Genomic DNA, 7,328 nt, shown 5'->3' with positions numbered 1-7,328 from the left:
CTCCATAATGATTCGCGTCTTTGGGAGAAAGGGAATTTGTGTGTGGAAATTGTTTACATATAGCAGGCAGATTGTGAACAGTTCTGTATCAGGATTTCAAAAAGATGCTATAATAAGATATATATTTTGTATAAGAGCTCCTGCTCTTTATAATGGACAGATGGTATGGTCAATTACAAAATGCCATACTTGTTGTAGTACCTACCTGTAGCTCCACAAAATGTTCAGGAGAATAAGTACTCTATGTAGCTTTATGAAAATCTTGTAGAACCATGCACTCATATAAATTTATCCAAGCCACACCCTGGGAATTCAGCATTTGTCAGCTGAAACAGCATTGTAAACTGTATGCCTGCTGACAGGATTACATCTATTATTAGTGTCCGAAAAGAATGACTACCTTACAGTACAATGGACAGTTCTAGTTGTACATTTCTAACAATGATGACCCGTGACCATAAGATCAATGTCATTCATAAAAGCCTCGGGAATACCTATATTACTTAAATCTTAATCTCCTCTTTTTCACTGTAAAAGAAACCCCTCCTGTGTTAAGTGGAATGTTCTTCAATGCTCACTGTCATAGGCTTTAGTGGAGGAAAACAAGAGGAAGAGGGAATGAGAATCAGAAAAGGGAGGAAGTAATTTAAGTAATTTAATTTAATGATAAGTAAATTTAAGTAATCCAGCTATAGGATGGCTATGGGCAAAGTACACCTTTAAATCCCTTTATATTTTTGCTTACTAATGTTGTGGAGGTTTTATATGCCTATATCTGTGGTGATTTGTGACCTAAATACTTAAGATAGATATTGAACTTCTTTCAGTCTGTTAAACAGGCGCTAAGTGCCCTGTCAAATTTCCTTTTAAGGAGTTCCCTTCAAGAATATATATAGTGGAACTGAGTAACTAATGAGTGGGAAACAACTTATTTGAATATTTTCTTAGAAAAATGTTTTGAAATTAATCAAATTGTTTGTTTGTAGTCTCTGATACAGACTTAAAGGTACATGCACTGCGAAAAAGATCTATCATTTAAAGGAACTGCTACAGAGTGTGGTAATCTATTTAATACTGTTGACTTGGACAGAGGAATTATAAGCAAAGGAGTCTGATTAGGCCTTCCTTTTCTGTATTGCTCTTTGTTTTATAGCTGTAATATTTCCTCCTCTCTCCTCACACAGCTCTATCCAAAATTTCCCAAATTAATTTAAAACTCTAGCCTTGGATACATAAGGCCTCTTCCTTGCCATTTACCCCTCAGGTAGGGTTCTTACCTAACAATTTTGTTTAGTGATTGTAGCAGGGGAATGGAAGTCAGGCTTCAACGTCTGTTCCTGACTTAGTTACTGAATCACTCCAGCCTCACTCTGCCCTATTTAACTCAATTAAAAGCAGTTACATCAGGGGCTCTCAAATTTTTCAAAAAAAAAAACCACAACGTGGAGTCCTTGTGGCATCTTAGAGACTAACAAATTTATTTGGGCATAAGCTTTCGTGGGCCACGAAAGCTTATGCCCAAATAAATTTGTTAATCTCTAAGGTGCCACAAGGACTCCTCCTTGTTTTTGCTGATACAGACTAACACGGCTACCTGTCAATTTTTTCAGTGTGTAGACTACATATGAACAGAGAGAATGTAAATAGGAGGATATAACACAATTCCTGAACATCCCTGTAGCATCCCTTACTTGTCTAAGGTTATTTTTCCATATATTTGAATATACATTTAGCTTCTTTAAAGTGATTTAGCAAGAGGAAACGATTTTACGCCATGCAACCAGCCAGCAAGTGATGGACCACAGTCTGAATAGCACTGGGGTTACAATATTAACTGCCTTTAGTACAGTGTCACACAGTAATTTTGAGAATTTTCATCTTTGTAAAACACTTTGAGATCCTTGAACGGAAGTTATCCTTCTTGTGGCCTTGTACAATGAAGGGCTAGAGCAGAAACATTCATTTCAGACTGTCCCATGGAAATCTAATCAAAATATTGTAATGAAACAAGTCAGAGGATTTTGGACTAATTGAATTTTTTGTAATTATATTACTTACATTCACTTGTCACAGGCAAGGTGCCCTCACTCTGGATGCCTTGCTGGAAACAGTCCTTACACACTCCTGCATAGGTTCATATGCTTTATTTACAATTTGCTACCTAAGTGCTTGTCCTTCACACCCCTGAGCGACGTAAATTATACCAACCTAGTGGACTCTGCTATGTCGGCATGAGAGCTTCTTGTGGGAGGTGGAGTAATTAAGCTGACGGAAGAGCTCTCGCTTATTCAAATCCCTGAGCAACATAAGTTATACTGAAGTAAGTGGTAGTGTAGACCTGGCCCAACTGTTGTAGTGTAGAGGTAGCCTGAGATCCAGGGCTTTTCTGAACCTTCCTTCTAGACTTCTCTCCGCACCTTGTCCTGTCTCTTTTTTTACCTGTCCTCAGCTGATGAGCTAAATCCCCTTGTTACTTTGGTTAATCACCTGGTGCTTAATCAATTATCTCATCAAGTTGGCCCATTTGAGGGCACTTACAAAGTGCACAAAGTGAGGTCAGCCTTAGGCTACTCTACAAATTCATTTGACAACATGAGTCTTATTTACTTTTGGGCAGATTTTCAAAAGTTCTCAGCCCTCAGCAACTCCTGTTGAAGCTCCTTGCTGTTGAGCACTTTTGAACATCTGGCCACTTCATGTAGATACCGAAGTCAAAGGTGAACACTTTTGAAAACCTGACCCTTCATGTCTTAAAGGGTGAAATGGTTATATAGTGGTACAGTAGTCAACCCCAGAAGTGGCTGCCTTTAAGGAGTTCATGACGTGATTTCTTTTCTCTTTTGTATGTGTAGTATACAGCATTCACACACACAGAGTTAAAGTTGGTAAGTTATTCTCACCAAAGTAACCACTTATGAGAGTCTGGGAGAGGCATTATTTATTGTGCTTGTCCATCAAAAAAGTATTCGTAGTTAATTCAAGTGGTTCTGCATATTCACACTTAAGATTTTGCACCACCTAGAGGTGCCTCATGGTAGAATCTTCTCCAATTGATGTTTCTTAGATCACAGTTTGGAAAACCTTTGTTCTAATCTGTTTTTTACCTTTTGTTAAACTCACAGGTCATTTTTAGGTCCCTGTCCTGCATTCCTTACAGTCAATGAGAGTTTTTCCTCAGTGAAGAGTGCAGGATTGGGCCCCAAACTTCCTGCCCCTGGGAAATATATATATCCACTCCTAGCACATTTTTATCATTTTCCTTATTGAGGTAAAGAAAACATTTAGCTTCTCAGCAACATCTGTCATGTTTTCCCAATAGTGTCACAAGGGGCCTGAAGTCTCTCTCACTGACCTCTTGTTCTTTAAATACTTGGGAACTTTTTTCTTGTTTATTTTTGTGTCTTTTACAATTTTTCACTTCTGTCTTTGGTATCCCGATGATTCTTACATTGCTTTTACTTTAAATATATTGTGTATTTTCTCAATAGCAATCACATTATTGATATGATTTTTTTTTAGCTTATACTCCTTTGCAATTTGGGTCTTAGATATGGGTCTAAGTGCTTAGGTCACACAGAAAGTCTGTAGGAACACAGGGAAATCTCCTGAATCCACATCCTCACTATTTTACACTGGATGACTGAATAAAATATATTTGTTTTCAGTACCCTACATTTTCTTCCAACACCTCAAAGAAAAGCCCCTGTTCCTTCTCCAGGTAATGCAGCAGCTATTTTTTTCTGCAAAATACTGTTGTATAATTAGTATTTATTTTAAGAATGTAACACCCTTTTAATACCTAGATTGTAAGTATAATATGCATATTACAGTTAACTGTTTAATTTCTACCAAAATACATATTCTTATTGCACTACTGGTGTACACAGACTTGTTCAGTTGGTGAGCTGTGGCAATCAAGAAACTGGTTCCCAGCCCCAAAGGGCTTACATTGAGTCACAACCTGATATTATACAGAATACTAAATACAGAACAGAATAGCAGGCAGTATTGTAGTTGAAGAATAAATGAGCTTTAAGGATATTTTTTTAGCTAGATCTTTCAAATTATAATGTTTAAGAATACTTTCTAATTAACTTTTTAAGCTCACATCTTTAGGTAAAGAAAGAATTGTAAATTGAATATATTCCTCCATTTGGTTCTACTAAGTGCATATTTTTCTAACCTTTCATTAGTTTCCAGTAGAAAGTAGCCTGGAGAGCTATTTGACCTCTTTATGTGCCTGAGGCCTGGTCTACACTACCCGCCTGAATCGGCGGGTAGAAATCGACCTCTCGGGGATCGATTTATCGCGTCCCGTCAGGACGCGACAATCGATCCCCGAATCGACGCTCTTACTCCACCAGCGAAGGTGGGAGTAAGAGCCGTCAACAGGAAGCCGCGGAGGTCGATTTTGCCGCCGTCCTCACAGCGGGGTAAGTCGGCTGCAATACGTCGAATTCAGCTACAGCGTAGCTGAATTTGCGTATCTTAAATCGACCCCCCCCTGTAGTGTAGATGTAGCCTGAGAATTCCTATCTGAATGTCCTTGTGACAAAGTGAAGCAGCAGCCTTCAAAGGTTTACAAGATCCCAGCCTATCATGTAGCTGGGTGGGGTATATAAGAAAAAGAAAGCTAAGCAGAAGGGTGTGTTCTCTCTCTTTTTTTTTTTTTTTTTTTTTGGTAGGTGGAGGGAGGCTGTGCCTCTGGGGCATATAGTCAGCATTTGTCAGAGTTTCTCTTTGTTGCAGTTAACTGAAGTACCTATGCTCCAGTTGCCTGGCTCAAGTGAGAATAGCTACATTGCAAAATAATACACAAGCTGTTGTGTTCACACTGGTGCTGCACCCCCTTGTGTGTGCTGCTAGTGTTTCTGGGGGGTTGTCCCATGGTTCTTTGCACTGCAGTAAGCATAGCAACTTTATGAATTCTTTCCCAGGGAATTGTGGGAGAATGTCTGTCCTTTCTGGGCAGATGGTAGGAATTGTGGGAAGGGATTGGAGGCCTAGAGGCACTAGAGTGAAGTTAGCTTGTGTCCATATTACAGAGTGGTCATGTTAGCCACTGATGAGCTGTGATAACTTGAGCTTTAGATTAAACATCCTCCAGTTCAGAGTTTGTCTGTGTGTGTGGATGGGACTCAAATTAGGGGCAACACTCAAGTTAACTTTGCAATGAAGACAATCCCTTAATTGTGTTGTTTTATTATGGTGCTGTTTAAGTCCTTTGTTTCAAACAATAAATCATGCCCTGGGGCAAAGGCTTTAAAAAGACTTGGGCATGGTATTTTCATCCCTTCTCTGGCTGGCATTTTTTTCTTCTCACCCACTTTCCTGCTGTGCCAATCAATAAGAGAAGTATGTTTAGGGAAATCCTGATCTTCCTGTCTGCAAGAACACAAGTATTAAAGGAAATGATTCTGGAGCAATGCCAATGGTAAGTGAGCAAGAACCATTCAATTAAATAAAATCAATCCTACAAAAATCTTATTTGTAGAGAGGCTCAACTGCACTCCTCATTGTTCCATTTTCCCAAATATCAAATCTGACATCCAGTTTATAGATGCAACCTATTTATAGATATTTTTATGGTGCTCATCACCATGGGGAGTGCCTCAGTGCTTATCTAAACATGTTCCCGAGAGTTGAAAATCTGATTCTGTGGTGATATGCAACACAACATTGCTTGGAAATTAAACAATTCACCATTTTAAAGGGAAAAACTGATTCCCGCCCCCTCCAATTATTTCCAAATCTGATCTATGTGTCTTTTAAACAACTCATTCTCCTGCCATACTTGGGTCAATATGGATTAAGATTGCTAATGTTTTAAATTATCTTGGTTCACCTCCTTTGTTTCCTATTAATAACATTTCCGCTTTTTTGCCAAAGCAGGGAGGGATTGGCTAGATTAAGCAGCTTCCCTCTAAGCATGCTAGCTTTTGTGGATTGCTTTCCTATCTCTCTCCATTTATTGCATAGGGAACCTAAGCACCTAACTCAGGTACTGTGTATTGCAGTGTTGTTTTTGTGATTTTTTAGGTGTCTAAAAGGTGCCATTATGTTCAGTGTTGCAATGACTAAGTCCCTTTGTGGATCAAGGTCAAATTGTTTAGACACATGGTGGTACATATGCCATCAAATCTAGTTTATACATTATATGCAAACTCTAGAAAGAAATTGACATGTATGCTTACACTCACTCCATATACATACATGCTGGCTCAGAGCCTGATCCCATTGAAAAATATTGGTTACATGGCAAATCCCCCATTGACTTCAAAGGGACCTGAATTTGTGCTACTGTATACACATACTGTGCACATTTGAATGGTACACACACATCTACACATCCTGTTCAACAACACTGCATCATTTTATGTTTTAGCCATGTCTGTCCCAGCATATTAGAGAGATACGCTGGGGGCTGTAATATCTTTTACTGGATCAACAACAGAATAACAGAAGTTGGTCCAATAAAATATATTACCTCCCCCACCTTGTCTGAAACAAAAGTAAACACACATCCCATTGTGCGCACACAGTCACATACATCCAGTTCCCCTCACAGTTAAACATGTCCTAATATACACAAGGCCAAATACACACAATTTGTTACACTTGTGTGATTGTGTGTGTATTGGGGTATGTACAGTTTTAAACACACAATTATACACACTTGTAAACACACATGCTTCCTGATACACAATAAATTGACTATATACCCATCTTATCATACACGTAATTAACACTCCCTAGTCCATACAGACACACACACATACATTGTCGTTACCCACAGTTACTTGCACAAACATCTTGTTACAGACAGTTACAGCATGCACACAGAATGAAACACACAACTATCCTGCTGTATACACACACTCACACACACCCTTTGTTGCATACACACACGTCACAGACACATGCTGGGAAACCACAGGCTGAAACCCTCCCCCCCCCCCGTCACAGTCACAGTCACACCTCTCCGGCCCGGCTTTTCCAGCATTGCTGGAGAAACAGACAACTCATCCCGACCCGCAGGGCCAGGAAGGGCCCCGCCTCTCCCCAGACACCGCCGCGCCTCCGTGCATTGTTCCACGGCAGCAGCACGGTGGCGGTGGGAACAGCCAGCCCAGCAGCAGCAGCAGGCGGAGAAGGCAGCGGGGACGGGGACGCAGGGAGACCTGAGCCCCCAGCCGGTACCGACCCGAGAGGCACCGCAGCAGCAGCAGCCGCATCCCTCACCTGCCGCAGGTGAGCGACCCTTCTCCTGCCCTTCTCCACACAGCGCAGGCTGCGAGAGGGGGCCAGGCAGAGCCGCTGCAGCAGCG

Source organism: Emys orbicularis, chromosome 2, assembly GCF_028017835.1.
Source record: "Emys orbicularis isolate rEmyOrb1 chromosome 2, rEmyOrb1.hap1, whole genome shotgun sequence".
NCBI classification, from domain to species: domain Eukaryota; kingdom Metazoa; phylum Chordata; order Testudines; family Emydidae; genus Emys; species Emys orbicularis.
The sequence above is the reverse complement of the archived record's forward strand: the minus strand, read 5'-3'. Positions refer to the sequence as shown.